At 34.2% G+C, this 20,532-nt stretch overlaps 1 protein-coding gene and 1 pseudogene across 1 annotated transcript in view; both read left to right on the top strand.

The window, feature by feature from the left end:
• The window catches only part of Atg4c (autophagy related 4C cysteine peptidase), a 94,901-nt gene that overhangs the window by 1,383 nt on the left and 72,986 nt on the right, over positions 1-20,532 (top strand). The window contains exon 2 of the mRNA XM_071617907.1: positions 11,066-11,157. The gene's annotated coding sequence lies outside the window, so the exon portion shown is untranslated. The remainder of the gene's footprint in view (positions 1-11,065; positions 11,158-20,532) is intronic.
• Positions 2,922-6,544, top strand: LOC139707253 (acidic leucine-rich nuclear phosphoprotein 32 family member E pseudogene; annotated as a pseudogene).

Here is a 20,532-nt window from a genome sequence, read left to right on the forward strand (position 1 = left end):
ATTTTTTCCTTTGCTTTCTGAGACTAACGCAACTCAAATGAGTTTGCCACTTCTAACTCAAAAGAGTTTGCAACTACTGTTCTTATTATTGCATTATATATTATAGTAAGTTATCATTCTTCTTTAACAATACAATCTATACCTGTCCATAAAATTAACATTAATACTTGTATTATCAAGTTGGGATTATTCCTAATTAATCTGAAATGGTTACAGCCATGCTTAAAATTTGGGGCTAAATGTATATTTCAGAATTAATTAACTCATGGAACTCTTTAATGGAAAAACCTAAGAAGCTAGACATTATTCAAATTTAAAAATATTTTCCTGATATTCCTGAGTTTCAAATTGGTACTTTTCTGAGATTTTGTTTAATGGTCATTGAATACTTCTTACTCTTTAATACAATCATCAGAACATTCACTGATAAGTGTTCTCTTGTCTTTATCTATACAGATGCTTTTTTTTTTTTTTGCAGGGGATGGGGGTGTACCAGGGATTGAACTCAGGGACGCTTGACCACTGAGCCACATCCCCAGCCCTATTTTGTATTTTATTTAGAGACAGGGTCTCACTGAGTTGCTTAGCACCTCACTTTTGCTGAAGCTGGTTTTGAACTCTCCATCCCCCCATCCCCACTCCTCCATCCCCATGGGGATTACAGGTGTGTGCCACCTGCCTGGCATCTGTACCAAATGCTTTTGAAACATTATCTTCATTAATTGTAACAGTTCAGTGAGCCACTGATTATTATTTACATTTAGCAAATGAACAAACTGAAGCTCAAAGAGTGTATGTCTTTCAGTCCATTTTTTTAAAATTTTTATTTTTTATTCTTCCCACTGTACTACAATTGCAAAGATTTGTTCTGCATCCTGGAATGTATAAAGATCTTGCTTTGTAGCTTTATTGTATCAGTTACTCTGCTAGTTGCAGGTGATAGAGCAGTGAACAAAAGAGACAAACAGAAGCTCCTGCTCTTGGGAAGTTTATAGTCTAGAAGAATATATGAAGTGTAAACTTTGCCTAAGGAAGCAGAAAGTATAGGTAATAATTGTTAGATTTTGTGCATTTTCGAATGTTAAAGTTGAAAAGAGAGGTTGACTAGGGAAGGTTTTATGAAGATGAGATTTAATCTGGAATTTTAATAGTGGGTAGAGATTTTATAGGTAGGAATAGGGAGGAGAGTAATTCCAGAAAGAAGCATAAAATGAACAAAAATTCCTAAGGCTAAATTTTAGGGAGAGCAATTAGAGAGAGGGGTAAATAGAGAGCTACTTTGTGTCTTCAGTTTTCTTGCATGTAGTAAGTACACAATGTTGGTTGAATTTGGAAAAAAAATAGTTTAAACAAATGAAGTCACAGTAACAGCTCAGATGAGAAGTAATGAGGAGTTAGATTTAGAGTGACTTTATTGAAAATGGAATAAAGAAATATATTGGTGAAAGAACCTATAGGTTTGTTAATTATTGATTGTTGAGAGTGGGATAGTAGCCAAGGAAGAAGAAAGGCTAGATTACCAGTATGAAATGAGTGAGCCCCCCAGGTGAATTGTGAATCATGAGATTAAAAAAAAATTCCAAAAAGCATCATTATTTTATGATTCAGTAAGAGAAAAGAAATATTGTTATTTAAACAGATTAAGAGTATTAATAGTAAGATGAATTTTAATTTCAGAGTTAAATATAAAATTCTGTGATGGAGGCTTGATGTCATAAGGTATCCTTACAATGAGTGATGTAATCTCTGACACACATTCAATCATTTAGCATTTATTTATAATTGGGTACTTTTCTAGGCCACAGTGATGTAGTAGTGAGTAAATATAGTTACTACCTTCGTAGAATTTACTGTAACAGAGGAAGCAGATGTAAATCAGATAAGGAGATTTAACTTTACAATTATGTTAAGTGATATGAAAAAGTATTTGATATTATTTATTCAGAGGAAGAACTGATTATCAAGGGGAGAAGACTGAGAGACCAGTTAGGAGATGCTGGAGTAGCCCACTGAGAGATGGTATTAATCTAGAGAAGGTGGAGGTAAATTGTAAAAGATAATTAGTTAGAAGTGAATGGATTTCAGAAATGTTGGGGAGGTAGAACTGGAAATTACATTAGATATGAAAGTTGAAAAGACAAAATGTCATTGGCTACACCTAGATTTTTGATTTATTTAACTGGATGGATTGTGATAAAATTCACTGAGAAACAGAACATTGAAAGAGGATCAGGTTTAGGGGGACATGCTTTGTTTATTAAAATTATTTTATCGTGGCAGTAGTGTTCAAGGTTAATTCTTAGTTATTTTTCCCTTTTGTGTCATTGTTTAGTATATTTGAATAATGGTAAATTTATAGTAAGGTTTTTTTTGTTTTTGTTTTTTGGTTTTTTTGCATTGTTTCTCCTTGAATGAGGGAGAATGAAGTTCTAGATGAAAGCATCTGGAAAAATGTTGCTGTCTATTTTGAACCTATGTTCAAAAAGTCTCATCTGTTGTTCTAAAGGTCAACTTAACTTTCACCTTACTTTTTTCCTCCAACTTTTTTTCTTTTGAAAGTTTCAAACCCAGAGCAGCCATTGAAGGGGAAGGAAACTGCTGGTGTATGTGTGTGTGTGTGTGTGTGTGTGCACGTGCGCACGTGGGTATGTGGACAAGGAGGTGGGGGCAGCCGAGTTAGAGTCCCAACTACCTTGGACTCCATTTGCTATTCTTTTCTTTCTCCTCCACATCTATCTGGTGGTAGTGGGCGTTTAAATTTGTGTGTTTTTTTTCATTCATTTCCAAATCTTTTAAAAATTTTAGGGTTAGGGGGTAGTGGGACAAGCAGGAAAGGGGAAAGGAAGAGAGTAGGAGCAGAAGAGCAAGAGGAGGACATGGAGATGAAGAAGAGGATTAACATGGAGTTAAGGAACTGAGCCTCGGAGGAGGTGACAGAATTAGTTCTTGATAATTGCCTGTGTGTCAATGGGGAAATTGAAGGCCTGAATGACACTTAAAGAACTAGAGTTTCTGAGTATGGCTAATGTGGAATTAAGTTCATTGGCCCAACTTCCCAGCTTAAACAAACTTCGAAAGTTGGAACTTAGTGACAATATAATTTCTGGAGGCTGGAAAGTCCTGGCAGAAATGTTCAAATCTTATCTACCTCAATCTGAATGGAAACAAAAATCAAAGATCTCAGTATGGTAGAAGCTCTGCAAAATCTTAAAAATATGAAAAGTCTTGACATGTTTAACTATGAGATCACAAATCTGGAAGATTACAGAGAAACTTTTTTTGAATTGCAGCAACAAATCACATACTTAGATGGATTTGATCAGGAAGATAATGAAGCACCTGACTCCGAAGAGGAGGATGATGAGGATGGAGATGAAGGTGATGGAGATGAAGAGGAAGATGAAGCTGGTCCACCTGAAGGAAATGAGGAAGAGGAGGAAGATGATGAGGAGGATGAGGATGAAGATGAAGCAGGATCAGAATTGGGAGAGGGAGAAGAAGAAGTGGGCCTTTCTTACTGATGAAAGAAGAAATTCAGGATGAAGAAGATGATGATGATTATGTAGATGAAGGGGAAGAGGAGGAGGAAGAGGGGGGAGAAGAGGAAAGGAGATGCTGAAGATGGTGGAGAGGAAGATGACTAGATCATTCTAAGACCAGATTCCCCAGCATTCCTGGGTGTGCAATAGAGTGATCACATCTTTGTTTTTTCATGTACAATAGCTATCCCTACAGAAGATAATGTGTTCCTTTTTATAGAAAAGTGTGGTTTTACTATTTTTGCCTTATCATTCCAGTTAGGATTTACTAGTCTGTTAATGATCATATTGTATGTAGAGAAAAAAATTTCATTGACACTCCTCCCATTAAGACATTCTCTAGCAATTATATTTAGAAGCTTAATTTTCTAATTCAAGTTCAAGTTCATTGTATTAGTAATTTTTAGTCCGTAATTAAAACATGATTGCTTTTACACAGGTGAAGTTTGGTGCATTTCATTCATAAGATTTTAAAGTTATTTATAAATTAACTGAAATTACAGTCATCTGTAATATGAAATAACAGTAGTCTCTTGAATAAGTTGATTATTATTACTTTTTTTTTTTAAAGAGATGCTCCAGGGATCTTTATTTTGAAGGCATTGGCTTTTTTTAAGTAGCTAAGGATATTTGGGTGTTTTTTTTGTCACATGAATTAAGTTGTAAAGTAGATGCAGAATAATAAAGGTTCTATTCAGCAATATAGTTTATGAATTTGGGGGAGGTTCTAGTCCGTAATATAATTCATGGATTTTGTGGTGATTGATAAGATTTTATTTTTGAAGGAAAAATTGCCTATACTAAGTGAGACACGCAGATGAGCCCTCTCTTTAGGCTGCAGATCATGACATGCCAATAGTTGTTTATTTTGTTTTGTTTTAGTTGTGCATTTTCTTATCAGTTTCTTTGTGATCACTTTCCCTTCTTGTTGACTCCCCTCTCTCTATTCCAAAAGAAAGCTGGGAACTTCTGGATACCCAGAAAACCTTTAGTCTTATACCTCACCACCTTTTCAGATCTCTCTGGGTTTTAAACAGAGTAGAAGAAACTGAGAATTTTCTGAGATACAAATATTGTTATTGATACAATTTTAGGCATCAAGCTCTGCTTATTGTAAATCTTTCTTGTCTGACAACATGTAAGACCATATAAGTAGGTTGAAGAAAGTAAAGAAGCAGAGGAGGGTTTTTGAATAAGCATCAATGTTCATTGCCTGTTGATAATTAGACATTTAAGTCAATTTTTAAGTTGGCATCCCAAATTATTTGGATACCAACCCTGTGCAGTATTTATAATTTTTCTGAGTAGAACCTTTAGTTGTTCCTATAGTTTTAAAGCATTACCAGTTGTAGCATTTAATTGGAATATTGTAGGCAGTTGGAAAAATGTTTGGGATTAAATATTAAAATTAAGACTTATTTTCAAGTGAATGTTCATTAAAATAAAAGAATATTTGGGATAAGTATGAGTGTGTGCTTACTTACATGGTTACTATATAAAATATAATGAGTACACAAGTACATCTCTGTTTTTGTCATGGAGGCTCCATGTTCAAGGTAATTGCTTTGTTCATCTTGACTATCTAAATTTTTTTTCTTTGTTTTGAATATTTGTAAGGTTTTAAAAAGTGTCAGTAAACTAATTGAAGCTATTCTTCTCTACTGGGACACATTTAAATTACTTAGTGCTGCTGCTGCTTGTTTTTTTTTTAGTTTAAAATGTATGACTTGGCGTTTTAAAGGTTATTTCTGGAGAAACTAAAACAGTTGCACAGCTGACTGAAAAAAACACTTGGAATAAATTTAGTAGGGGGGGGGTCAGAAAGTACAGAACATTAACATTTTTTCTCTTAATTTTTAGGAATTGATATGCCCTGCTTTAGTCTCTAAGAATTCTCATTACATACTATGTCCAGATTATCAAATACTTATTTTTAAAATGAAATCTATATATTGACTTTCTTATCAATCATCTTATTGTACAATCAAAATTAGAGTTCTTTGGTTTGAAAACAACACATAGTGAACCTCCAGATAACTTTTAAGAACTTATTTAGCTTTGTGGGTGGTATTTTCATGCAAATAAGTAAGAGGAGGTTTTATATTTTGTAGAATTTTGGGGTCCTGTTTTAATGCTCTTTGTATTGCACTATGTATATAGTGTGTTAAGTTCTTTAAGAATCTCTTCTTAAACTTTGAGGTTAATCCTTTTGTGCAACTGTGTTTTTGAATAAAGCCATGACAGTGTTAAAAAAAACAACAACAAAAAAATCAGTACTCATGATCATTCTTTTATTGTTTCTGACTGTTCCCTGTTTTTCCTGTGACTGCTGTAACTTAAAAGTTTTTGAAATGGAATTGCTTCAAATAAATTGAAGATTTGTTATTAAAAAAAAAAGAAAGTTTCAAACCCATAATAAAGTGTTTAAAACCATATGTACCAATAGATACTGAGTAATACAATTAAGTGTCATTATTTTACTTGGGATTTGACAGTAAACTCACATCTGGTTAAATTCTATCTTACTTGGGATTTGACAGTAAACTCACATCTGGTTAAATTCTATGCATATGTAAATATAAATGTGCATTTGGGAAAAACACATGCTTTTGATTTTTCTTTGAAGTGTCTCATGTATGTAATTGTTGATATCTATTGAATCAATACAATCAGTTTAAATTTTACATTTCATTGTGAAAGGACAGAATATAGTGTATAGAACAAAGATCATGGGCTTTGGAGTCAGCCTACTTAAATTCAAGATCTCTTGGTATATTCTAGCTGTATGACCTTACAGAAGCAATGTAGACTTTCCAAGATTTTGTTGTTTTATTTATAAGTTTAGGATAATAGTAGTACTTGCCTTATCCTTATTGTGAGGATTAAATGATATATGTATATGGGTTAACAAAATTCTTGGTACAGAATTTAAATGATTAGTACTGTTATTATCATAGTGATACTGGGTGTGAAATCATCTGAACTTTTGTGAAAATGTTTTAGTTTTAGGGCTCTGTATAAAATAAAGCTCAATTTGAGAAAAAGAATTTCTTGGTAGTTGTATTTATATTGGGGAGAATAATATATAAGATAGCTTTGTTTATTCACTGTTGTACATGCATCACCTCTCAGGGAATCTTAAGCAGAGATTATGTTTAGTCTACCACTATGGTAGAAAACTGATGGTGGGCCCAGCGCAGGCCTATAATCCCAGTGACCTGGGAGGCTGAGGCGGGAGGCTGAGGCAGGAGGATTGTGAGTTCAAAGCCAGCCTTAGCAACTCAGTAAAATACAAAATAGAGCTTGGGGATGTGGCTCAGTCGTGAGTGCCCCTGAGTTCAATCCCTGGTACCAAAAAAAAAAAAAAAAAAAGAAAAGAAAAGAAAACTGGTGGTGGATTGGTTTGTGAGTACTCGTTATTAGTTAGAATGATTATCTTTATTTTTAGCCATACCTTTTTTGAATGTTATACTCCTTTTAGCCCTTCTGGGTAGGGTGAAGAAGTGGTTAGGCTCTATAAAGTCTGATCTACTGTTCTAAAGGTCAACTTAACTTTCACCTTTTTTCCTCCAATTTTTTTTCTTTTGAAAGTTTCAAACCCATAATAAAGTGTTTGAAAGAGTTAGTACTACAAATATATGTACTTTATATCCTTCACCAAATTCATTAGCCTCATTTGGGCTTGTGCTTGCTGTTGCACAAGTGCTGTCTGTATTTAAATGTACCCATATACTTTCTCACTGAACTGTTTGAAAGTAAGGTGGAGACATAGTGGCACTTCACCCCTAACTACTTCATCATGTTTCTTCTAAGAACTGGGACATTCTCTTACATCAGTAACTCCTTTAGCATACCAAAATAATTTAACCTTCATATGATAATATTATCTAATGTAAAGTACATGTTAACAATTAGATTTTTTCAAATATCCCAATAATGCATTTAAAATATACTGAATTCAGTCAGAGATCATGAATTATATTTGATTGCCGTGTCTCTGTTTTCTTTTATTTAGAGCATTCTCCATCTTCTCCCTCCCCCCCTTCCTCCCTTCTTTCCTTCCTTCCTTCCTTCTCTTTAAAGACATTGTCATTGGTCAGGCACAGTGGCACATGCCTTTGTCCTAGCTACTTGGAGGCTGAGGCAGGAGAGGTTATAAGTTTGAGACCAGCTTGGGTAAATTAGCTGCACCCTGTCTCAAAATATAAAATTTTTTAAAAAAGGGTTGGGGATGTAGCTCAGTGGTAGAATGGTCCTGGATTTAATCCCCAATACAACCCCCCACCCACATGCACAAAGAAAACATTATTTAAGAGTCTAGACGAATTGTTTTGTAGACTGCTTCACAAAATTGATATATCTGTTTCTTCACAATTAGTTTCAGGTTAATAGTTTTCCCTCTCTTACCTAGGTAATGTTACAAACTTTTCATTTCATCATGACATAGTTTGTTCCATCATTGATGATGTTAATGTCCATCAGTTAGTTTAGCCTGATTTCTGTATTCTAAAAATATCATTTGTTTCCTTTTTTTTTAGAGAGAGAAGAGAGAGAGAGAATTTTTTTAATATTTATTTTTCAGTTTTCGGCGGACACAACATCTTCATTTTATTTTTATGTGGTGCTGAGGATCGAAACCCAGCGCCCTGCGCATGCCAGGCGAGCACATTACCACTTGAGCCACATCCCCTGTCCCTCCTTTTTGTTTTTAATAATCAGTCAGTGGGGATGATATTTTGAGATCATGTGGGTATTGTTTTCCAGAGTTTTTTTTTTTTTTTTTTTTTTAACCTAGTGGTTTTAGCCAGTGATGATTCTTGCTTGGATCAGTCATTGCATTGGTACTTGCCAAATGGTGATTTCCCAAGTTTGGTCAATTGCAGTCCCTTCAGACTGGTTTCTATGGCTTTTGGATGTGTCCACATTTATATGTAAACATTTTTTTTTTCCTCTTTTGTACCCTATGATGTTCCAGGCTCTTCTGTATGTTACCTACTTGAGATCTGGAATCATCCGTTTTATGATGGAGTTTGAGTTCATTTTAGTGCAAAATGATGCTTAGGACCCAAGATCTGGGCATTGAATATGTTCATTGCTATGGGGTGTCATTGCTTCTCAACCCTTTAAATGGACAGACACACAAAAATTCAGCACTAATTCATATTGGTATCTCCTTTTTCTCACAGGAAGAACTTGGATTTCAATAATATCAATGTATGTAAGCACTTAATTTATCCTATAATCACATAAAATAGTTTTGTAATTACTAGATCATTACTCCTTTCAACAACAAACCCACCAAATTCTTTGCCCTTAGAATTTTTTGTCCTTGGAATATATCCCTCTAAAGGTATATATAGTAGGTGCTCAAAATTAATTGAATTATTTTTTTTCTGTGTGATTATGTTATCAATTTAAAATGTAGTTAAGTTTTTACTAAACTACTCTTAAACTTTGTAAAATCAGTTGTTTGTAAAAGTACTAAAGTAAACATAACAATTTAAAACTGTATAATAATGTATAGTTACAGAAACTCTAGAATATTTATATCATCTGAAGAATATGCAACTTTAACCTTCATAAAGATTTAAACTTGTGGCTCCATTTTCCAGTTGATATATTATTTATAATTAGGAATGACAAGTGACATTAAACAATTGGATTTGTAAGCCCAAACAATTGTGTTTGTGAATATTTTAAACAATGGTCTTTTATTGACTGATGATACAATTCAGCACTAATCTTTAACAATAGTCATAATTGTTGAGAATACTTCAACTTATTCCTAACTAATCTGTCTAGTGTTTTCCTGTATTTATTTTCAGAATAGAAAGATTTGTTATTAGCATGCCCTTGTTCCTTGTATTGAAGAAAGCCATTTGTGATTATTTACCCTGTGATACTGCCCTGTGATTCGTCTGTGAATATTCTCATTGGATGGTGGAATATTTCTCTTTTGTATTAACTTTGTGTCTCTATTGTGAGATATAACCACATTCAGCTATGTTATGGTAGTTATGAACATCTTGCTTATTAGAATGGAAGGTTAATGAGGTTAGGAAGTAAGTTTTATCTCCCTTAGTGATCATTTTATCTCCCTTAGTACCTTGTAGAAGTAGCTACTCAAATATTTGACAAATAAATGTGGTATTTTATGTTTAAATGTGATGTAGTGTTATTAGCTTCAATAACATGGATGTACCTTTGTCTTGGCAAGAGTAACTAATGGAGTGGATTTGGGAAAGATCATAATCATGTTTACTTGTTACCAACTTCTAAATCAGTGTCTTAAACTGAATTCCCCATCTTAACTTTAGTCTTCTCCATCTGCATTCCCTGTTTTTGAGGATGGAACCATTGTCCTCCTAGACCTCAGACTTAAAATCTCAGAGTCACTTTAGTCTCTTTTCTTGTGTGTGAGCATATGCATTCATATAGTTGTGTGACATTGCTAGTTCTACCATTTCAGTGTGTTACCTGTATGTCCCCTTATGGTACCCTGACTGAGTCCTTATTACCCTCTTTTTATAGTCTTCTGGCTAAGTGAAGGAATTGAGGATTTTTGATATGGAAAAGAGAAGACTGGAAAGGAGGGGTATTAGGAAGTATGTTTTAAAATATCAGCTGGGTTGTCAAATGGAATAAGGATTAATTTCTGAGGACATAAGCAGACTACTTGGTGGACTGTATAGGGAGAATTTTAGTTCTATGTAACATTTTCTAGCAAATGTAGTTGTTTAAAATTAGTAGGTATCAGATAGTTAATGTGAAAACTATAGAACAGTTATATCAGTAGAGAATAAACAGTTTAAAACATTATCAAGCTTTTACATTTAAAACTGCATATTCAGTTTAGTACAGTACTCATTAGGTAGTGAGCTCCTCCTTATTCTAGAAGTGTTTAGTCATAGGCTGAGGTACTACTGTTGGTGAGGATGCTGTAAAGGTCTCATTACTATGTGTTAACTTTGGGTAGTGATTAGTGAATCTGAACCAGAGAACAAATCAGATTTCTTGGGCTGAGAGTGATTTTTTTTTCAATCTTTTAAATTTACCCACTTTACTCCTCCTCTCAATCTAAGCTCTGATAGATTGAAGTGTATTATATGGGACTGATGGTCAAGAACTACTGTTAATACTAGCTATTAGATGCTTTGTAAGTTTTCTTTCATTTCAGAGATTCTGACATCCTTCATCTGTTAATTATATTTTATTGATTAAGTGGTTTGATCTCCTGTGTGCATCTTATCTTTAGACTGCATATTTAACAGCTTGAAAAGTTGCATTTTAAAGTGTGAAGGCTCCAAATATTCATAGATACCTAGAAATCATCAGAAGTTACTAAGATCCTGACATAATTAGTATTTATTTACCAAATGATAGTAAATATTATGTTCTTCTTAGAGATAAGATAAAGAAAGCTTAAGACAATATTGTCTTTGGACAGTCTAGATATCATTAATAATTCTTATTGCCATCTTCAAGTAAATGGTTGAGGTCATTTCAACTCCTTATATCCCATTTAGATTGGTTATGGTGATGACTGTATGCAGCCTGTGAACATGGAACATGCAACACAGCACAGGTCCAGGTTGTTTGCTACAAGTCAAGTGTGATGGTAAGTGTGTGTCTGCTCAGTACTTGAATTTTACATTTTATTTAGGTCATCTTTATAAAGTAACTATGCATCGATATAATATTTTTAACTGGTGGATATGATCCTGAGATGCCCTAAGAATGTTTATAAGATGTATCCTTGGGACTATCTTATTATTCTCTTTGCTCTCAGCCCTTTGTTCTTCTTTTTAAAACCCTTTTTCTGAACTTGCATGTTTTGCCTTTATTGTGTTGTTGTTGTTCTTCTGAATCTTTTGTCTTCATCTTTTACTGCCACCTGTTTCCTCTTAGCTCTAAAAAGAGACAGTCCACATAATTATTACCATTGCTTTCCCATTCTCATATTTGTGTCCCTTCTCCACTGCTTTTTTTTTTTTTTTGCTATGTATGCTGGGTCTTTAGGAGTCTTTTCAGGTGGATTTAACAAATTGAACATTTTTTAGAGTATGAGTTTAGTGCATGGAGATAAAGGGGAATAGAAGTGGGGACAGTATTCATATTCCTGTAAGTAACAAACTGAGATGGAGAGAAGAAATTAGAGCAAAGCCGACAGCTGATAAGCAATTGATACTTGTTGCTAAAAAATAAAAACAGATAGAAAAGGTTATAGTAGATGAAAAACTTAGAGCAGACCTCACATTTCATTTTATTTGATGGTATAGCTAAAAGCATATCAACAATTCAAAATCATATCTATAGTTCATCTTACTACAGAATACTATTTGAGGAAGATGACTGGCATACACAGATACTGGAAGTTTGTAGTATTTTTTTTTTTTTTTAGGTGGTGCTGGGGATTGAACCCATGCGAGGCAGGCACTCTGCCAACTGAGCTATATTCCCAGTTCCCCCCTCTTGCAGCATTTTTATCCATGGCACAATGTGACGAAGATGCTTTCTGCTTAATCACTCTGTAAGGTTCTGCCAGGAGCGATGGCTTTAAATCCTCAGTGAATAAAATATTCTATCTCTTGCCACATGGGAGAGGCTGATTATCTTCATCTGCCATGAAAGGACACTAATTTGTCCTTTTATTGATTTACATTTATTAGTTTGTTTTTTATTTTGTATTTTTAAAAAATTATATATGATAGAAGAATGCATTACAATTCTTATTACACATATACAGCACAATTTTTCATATTTCTGGTTGTATACAAAGTATATTCACACCAACTCATGTCTTCATACGTGTACTTTGGATAATAATGATCATCACATTCCACCATCATTTATAACCCCATGTCCCCTCCCTTCCCCTTCTATCCCTCTGCCCTATCTAGAGTTCATCTATAGAGTTCTTCTATTCCTCCCATGCTCCCTCTTTCTATCCCACTATGAATAGCCTCCTTATATCAAAGAAAACATTCAGCATTTGGATTTTGGGGATTGGCTAACTTCACTTAGCATTATCTTCTCTTAACTCCATCCATTTACCTGCAAATGCCATGATTTTAATTCTCTTTTATTGCTTAGTAATATTCCATTGTGTATATATGCCACATGTTTTTTTATCCATTCATCTATTGAAGGGCGTCTAGATTGGTTCCACAGTTTAGCTATAGTGAATTGTGCTGCTATAAGCATTGATGTGGCCGTGTCCCTGTAGTATTCTGTTTTTAAGTCCTTTGTGTATAGACTGAGGAGAGGGATAGCTGGGTCAAATGGTGGTTCCATTCCCATTTTTCCAAGAAATCTACATACTGCTTTCCATATTGGCTGTGCCAATTTGCAGTCCCACGAGCAATGTATGAGTGTACCTTTTTCCCTACATCCCCGCTAACACTTATTGTTGATTGTATGCATCATACCTGCCATTCTGACTGGAGTGAGATGAAATCATAAGACTGGTTTTGATTTGCATTTCTCTTATTGCTAGAGATGATGAATATTTTTTCATATATTTGTTGATTGATTGTGTATCATCTTCTAAGAAGAGTCTGTTCAGATCCTTGGCCCATTATAGTGATTAGGTTATTATTATTATTTTTTTTGTTTTGGTGTTTAGCTTTTTGAGTTCTGTATATACCCTAGTGATTAGTGCTCTTTCTGATGTGTGAGGGGTAAAGATTTTCTCCCAAGATGTAGGCTTTCTATTCACCTCACAGATTGTTTCTTTTGCTGAGAAGAAACTTTAGTTTGAGTCCATCCCATTTATTGATTCTTGATTTTAATTATTGCACCAAAGGAGTCTTATTAAGGAAGTTGGGGCCTAATCCCACATGAAGGAGATTAGGGCCTACTTTTTCTTCTGTTAATGCAGGGTCTCTGGTTTTATTCCTAAGTCCTTGATCCATTTTGAGTTGAGTTTTGTGCATGGTGAGAGAGAGGGGTTTAATCTCATTTTGTTGCATATGGATTTTCAGTTTTCCCAGCACCATTTGTTGAAGAGGCTATCTTTCTCCAATGCATGTTCTTGGCACCTTTGTCTAAAATAAGATAATTGTAATTTTGTGGGTTAGTCTCTGTGTCCTCTATTTCGTACCATTGGTCTACCAGTCTGTTTTGGTGCCAATACCATGCTGTTTTTGTTACTATTGCTCGGTAGTCTAGTTTAAGGTCTGGTATAGGGATGCTACCTGCTTCACTCTTCCTGCTGAGGATTGCTTTAGCTATTCTGGGTCTCTTATTTTTCCAGACGAATTTCATGATGATTGCTTTTTCTATTTCTATGAGGAATGTCATTGGGATTTTGATTAGAATTGCATTAAATCTGTATATTGTTTTTGGAAGTATGGTCATTTTGATAATATAAATTCTCCCTATCCAAGAGCAAGGTAGATCTTTCTATCTTCTAAGGTTTTCTTTGATTTCTTTCTTTAGGGTTCTGTAATTTTCATTATATAGGTCTTTCACCTCTTTTGTTGATTCCCAAGTATTTTATTTATTTATTTTTTTTGAGGCTATTGAGAATGGGTAGTTTACCTCATTTCCCTTTCTGAGGATTTATCACTGATATACAGAAATACCTTTGATTGATGGGTGTTGATTTTATATCCTGCTACTTTGCTGAATTCATTTACTAGTTCTAGAAGTTTTCCGGTGGAACTTTTAGTGTCTTCTAGGTATAGTATCATATCATCAGCAAATAGTGCCAATTTGAGTTCTTCTTTTCCTATGTGTATCCCTTTAATTTCTTTTATCTATCTGATTGCTCTGGCCAGTGTTTCAAGAACTATGTTAAATAGAAGTGGTGAAAGGGGGCATCCCTGTCTTGTTCCAGTTTTTAGAGGGAATGCCTTCAATTTTTCTCCATTTAGAATGATTGCTTTAGCTATTCTGGCCTAGGACTTAGCATAGAGTGTGTTTATGATGTTGAGACATGTTCCTATTATCCCAAGTTTTTCTAGTGTTTTGAACATAAAGGGGTGCTGTATTTTTTCAAATACTTTTTCTGTGTCTATTGAGATGATCATACGATCATATACTTACGTGATCATATGATAAGTCAATAGACTTATCTTTAAGTCTATTGATGTGATGACTTACATTTATTGATTTTCGTATCTTGAACCAACCTTGCATCCCTGGGATGAATCCCACTTGATCATGGTGCACGATCTTTTTGATATGTTTTTGTATGCAATTTGCCAGAATTTTATTGAGAATTTTTGCATCTATGTTCATTAGAGATACTGGTCTTAAGTTTTATTTTTTTGATGTGTCTTTGCCTGGTTTTGGAATCAGGGTGATATTGGCCTCATAGAATGAGTTTGGAAATGCTGCCTCTTCTTCTATTTCCTGAAATTAATTGGAGAGTATTGGTATTTGTTCTTCTTTAAAGGTCTTGTAGAACTCCGCTGTGTATTCATCTGGACCTGCGCTTTTCTTGGTTGATAGACTTTTGATGGCATCAGCTATTTCATCACTTGAAATTGAGCTATTTAAATTGTGTATATCATTCTAATTCAATTTGGGCAAATTATATGACTCTAGAAATTTTTCGATGCCTTTGATATTTTCTATTTTATTGGAGTACAGGTTTTCAAAATAATTTCTAATTAACTTCTGCATTTCTATAGTGTCAGTTGTGATATTTGCTTTTTCATCATGAAGGTTAGTGATTTGAGTTTTGTCCCTTCTTCTCTTTGTTAGCTTGGCTAAGGGTTTGTCAATTTTATTTATTTTTTTCAAAGAACCAACTTTTTGTTCTATCAATATTTTCAATTGTTTCTATTTCATTGATTTCAGCTCTGATTTTAATTATTTCCTGTCTTCTGCTGCTTTTGGTATTTATTTGTTCTTATTTTTCTAGGGCTTCGAGATGTAGTGTTAAGTCATTTATTTGTTGACTTTTTCTTCTTTTAAGGAATGAATTCCATGCAATGAACTTTCCTCTTAGAACTGCCTTCATAGTGTCCCAGAGATTTTGATATGTTGTATCTGTGTTCTCATTCACCTCTAAAAACTTTTTAATCTCCTCCTTGATGTCTTCTGTAACCCATTGTCCATTCAGTAGCATATTATTTAGTCTCCAGGTGTTGAAGTGGATTTTATTTCTTATTTTATCATTGATTCTAATTTCATTCCATTATGATCTGATAGAATGCAGGGTAGTATCTTTGTGGCATATTATATGGTCTATGTGCTGCTAAGAACAAAGTATATTCCATCCTTGAAGGTTAGAATATTCTATATATGTCAGTTAAGTCTAAATTATTGATTGTATTATTGAGTTCTATAGTTTCTTTGGTGAGCTTTTGTTTGGAAGATCTATCTAGTGATGAAAGAGGTGTGTTAAAAGTTACCCAAAATTATTGTGTTGTGGTCTGTTTGACTCTTGAACTTGAGAAGAGTTTGTTTGATGAACATAGCTGCTGCATTGTTTGGGGCATATATATTTGTAACTGTTAAGTCTTGTTGGTGTATGGTTCTCTTGAGCAGTATGTAGTGTCTTTCTTTATCTTTTTTGATTGACTTTAGTTTGAAGTCTACTTTATCTGATATGAGGATGGATGCTACCTGCTTGCTTTACAGTCCATGTTAGTGGATTGAATTTTTCCCAACCCTTCACCTTCAGTCTGTGGATGTCTTTTCCTATGAGCTAAGTCTCTTGGAGGCAGGCAGCATATTGTTGTGTCTTTTTTTTTTTTTTTTTTACCCAATCTGTTAGTCTATGTCTTTTGATTGGTGAGTTTAGGCCATTAACATTCAGGGTTATTACTGAGACATGATTTGTATTCCCCATCATTTTTGTTTATTTTTGGTATTTAACATGACTTGGTTTCTCCTCTGATTAGAATTTCCTTTAGTGTAATCCCTCACTCTGCTGATTTTCATCATTGTTTTTCATTTCCTCTTCTTGGAATATTTTGCTGAGGATGTTCTGTAGTGCAGGCTTTTTAGTTGTAAGTTCTCGTAACTTTTGTTTTTCATGGAAGATTTTTATTTCATCATCAATTCTAAAGCTTAGTTTTGCTGGATATAAGATTCTTGGTTGCATCCATTTTCTTTCAGAGCTTTGTATGTGTTGTTCCACAATCTCTTGGCTTTGAGGGTCTGTGTTGAATAATCTGCTGAGATACGAATTGGTCTCCTCCTATATGTGATCTGATTCTTCTTTCTTGGAGCTTTTAAGATTCTATCCTCATTCTGTATGCTAGGCGTTTTCATTATAATCTGCCTTGGTGTAGATCTGTTGTAATTTTGTACATTTGGTGTCCTATAAGCCTCTTGTATTTGGTTTTCCAATTCGTTCTTCATGCTTGGGAAAATTTCTGATATTATCTCATTGAAGAGATTGTGCATTCCTTTGGTTTGAAACTCTGTGCCTTCCTCTATCCCAATAACTCTTAGATTTGATCTTTTGATGCTGTCCCACAATTCTTGGATGTTCTGTTCATGGTTTCTAACTATCTTCACTGTGTGTTCAACTTTATTTTCCAGATTGTAATACTTTGTCTTCATTATCTGACGGTTCTGTCTTCCAAGTGATCTAGTCTGTTGGTTATGCTTTCTATTGAGTTTTTTATTTGATTTATTGTATCCTTCATTTTAAGGATTTCTGTTTTTTTTTTCAGAGTCTCTATCTCTTGAAGTAATCTTTTGCTACCTGTATTTGCTCTCTTATCTCATTGTTGGAGTGATCAATTTTTGCCTGTATTTGCTCATTTAGATCATTCTTTAATTCACAGATCATGTTAATTATGTTAATTCTGAAGTCCTTCTCTGACTTTTCATCAACTTTGTTTTCCATAGGTTCTGTTATTATAGTGTTCTGGTTTGTTTGGAGCATTTTCCTCCCTTGTTTTTTCATGTTGTCTATGTATCTTCCTTTCTTGCAGTGTGGATCTGAGATATTACGGTTTCCTTCCCTATATTCTTATAGTACCCGTGCAGATTACCTGTACCTCACCTTGATATTGGGCTTCCAGACCCTGCTGGTGTCCCTCAGTAAATGCTACTGCATCATGGATCTGGGTCCTGTGCAAGTTGGTGTGAGTTGATTTGGGCCACAGTGCTTGACCTCTCACGTGGTAGTCTCCTGGTCTGAAGGGGCAGTCCTGTGCCAGAGGCTAGGCTCTGAAGGGTGTCTGCCCCCATCCAGGGTAGGGGTGGACTGGGCCTGCTGTGAGCCTGGGACCTGCATAGGCTGTTGTGAGTGAATCTGGGCTTCTGGGCTTGACCTCCTGTGGTTGTCTGCTGGTCGCAAGAGGCTGTCCTGCGCTGGAGGCTAGGCTCTGGTAGGTGTCTGCCCACACTGGCATGCCAGGGTGGACCTGGCCTATTGAGAGCCTGGATCCTTGGCAGGCCAGTGTGGGCAGTCTGGGCTGGATCTCGGCTCTCTGGTAGTCTCACTTATTAGTTTATAATTTGTCAACTCTAATGCGTAGTTGTGGTTAAAAAAATAACTTTGAAAATAACATCTGGGTCTCAACTGATGATTTACACATCAAGTGTTGATATTTTGCTTTCCAAAAAAACTCTGCTTAGTCATCATTCTGCTCCTGTACATCATTAACAGTTAAGTGTATGAATAAACCTTATCTTGGTTTTTAATTTGTTTATTGAGATAGAATTATAAGAGTTTTCTCCTCTTTAAAGAAAAAAAAGAAACTTTTTTAAAAAAATTTTAAGTTGTAGATGGACACAAATGACTTTATTTATTTATTTTATGTGGTGCTGAGAATCGAATCCAGTGCCTCACATGTGCTAGGCAAGCACTCAAACACTGAGCCACAGCCATAGCCCCTAGTTTTCTTCTCTTTAATGTGATTATTCTGTAGTTAGAAAAGGACTTGAGAGAATTTAAACAATGAACAAAAATATGGAGATGGTAGGTGGTAAGATTTGTTGTAGTATGTATTAGTAAAGAACATCCACTTGAAAAAAGATTTAGTAAATCTCTGAAGTATAAAAAGTAAACCATAAACACCTCTAAAAAGTTATTTAGAAAATGTTACTTTGATACATCTCCAGACTGAGGTGCTGATGATACTACATAGGAAAAAAAAAAAAAAAAAAAGAAATTGTGGCATTATCAATTTGAACATTTGATCATGGGGACAGTCAAACCAGGTGTTTTGGGTACTAGAGGGATTGGGATATACTGGATAATGGCAAAGCAACACCTTATACTTTCTATTTGAGATGGTCTCACTAGGTTGCCCAGGCTGCTCTTGAATTCCTGGCCCTAGACTCCAGAGTAATTGGAACTACAGGTGTGTGCCACTGTGCCTGACTTTAGACAAATGAATATTAATTTACTTTTAATTTTTTTAAAAGTTAGGAAAGTTTTAAGGGATTTGTGGGTAAGGATAGTTTAGAATTTTGAGTTGAGACTGTTATCTTGAACTTTATTGTGATATCCTCATTTGTGTGTGTATTTTTTTTCTCATTTGCAGTTAAATTATAAATATTTGTTTTTCTTTCCTTGGCTTATCTCACACAAATATACAGAAAATGTTTCATAGACTGAATGGACTAAATTATTCATGTTTTTAAAAAAATTTTTATTTGTAGATAGATGTAATATCTTCATTTTATTTATTCTTTTTTTTTTTGTTATTGTGTTGAGGATAGAACCCAAGCCTCATACATGCTCAGTAAGCACTCTACCACTGAGACACAACCTTATTCTATGAATAATTCATTCTTTTTCCTTTTTCTAAATCTTGCCACATGTATTTTAAAGTGAAACAAAAAATTGTGAGTCAACAAATGATATTCTCTAAGTGATTTTATTTAGCTAAAGCTGCCCTGGGGAATTAAATAAGGAAGTTCAGTTTCTACTCAACTAAATTGCTGAATCTGATGTCTTTGAGAACTATAAAAATAGAGTTATCTTAAAAGGAAAAATAAAACAGTCTTATGGACTGTTCAGAAATTTTGTAATAGAATGCCTTAACTATAAATTTTTTTAAATACGTTTTTTTAGTTGTCAATGAACATTATTTTATTTATTCATATGTGGTGTTGAGAATCAAACCCAGGCCCCCCCCCCCCCCATCCTAGGCAGGCACTCTACCATTGAGCCACAACCCCAACCCCAACTATAAATTTTTTAGTCGAGCAATTTGTTTATTTTGTTAAGTGGTCATTTATCATTTTGGGTATTAATTCTTTCATTTGAGCAATTTATTTTTTAATAGTTTTGTTATTTTAAAAGAGAATATAACATTTAAATAATAAAGAAAACAACAAAGAAGAAAGTCAGAATAGAGGTTTTATTTCATAGCCTTTTCCATTTTTGACTTTATGGATAATTGGTACATTACTGACTTTAAAACTTTGAATATTCAATGAGTATCAAATTTTTTTTCCTCTTTGATGGATTGTAACTCAACCTTGATGGATTGTAACTCAACCTTGTTCATGCTGTATAGAAGTTTTCGTTTCTAATAATTGCATTTTCCTTTCTGATTTCTGGTTTTGTATACTGTGCTTAGAACTGCCTTTGCTCTTCCAAGGTTGTTTAAAAATTTTTAATCTGTTATTTCCTTGTAGTATGCGCATATATTCTCTGTGTTTGCATTTGTATTTAAATTTTTAATTTAGAATTCATAATGTGTGAGGTAGTCACCGAACTTTATTTTTAAACTGGCTAGCCTATTATTCTAGTGTTGTTCATCTTTTCTCACTAATGTGAAATATCCTCCATGTCAGGTCTTAAATTCTCAAATGTGCTTGGGTTTATTTCTGTATTCCCTATTATGTTTTATTTGGTGTCATCCTGTGCTAATAGGAATAATAAATTTAAATAGTATTAAGGTTTGATTACTGTAGTTTTTTAATGAGTTTTAGTATGAAGTAAGACAAATCTTCCAATTAGGCATTTTTGTTTATTCCTTTATAAAGTTTCTCAGTTTCTAATACTTTCCAACATAGTTCTAGGGATCACTTTTTTTTTTAAACATTTATTTTTTTAGTTTTAGGT

The sequence above is a fragment of the Marmota flaviventris genome, chromosome 10 (assembly GCF_047511675.1).
Source record: "Marmota flaviventris isolate mMarFla1 chromosome 10, mMarFla1.hap1, whole genome shotgun sequence".
NCBI classification, from domain to species: Eukaryota; Metazoa; Chordata; class Mammalia; order Rodentia; family Sciuridae; genus Marmota; species Marmota flaviventris.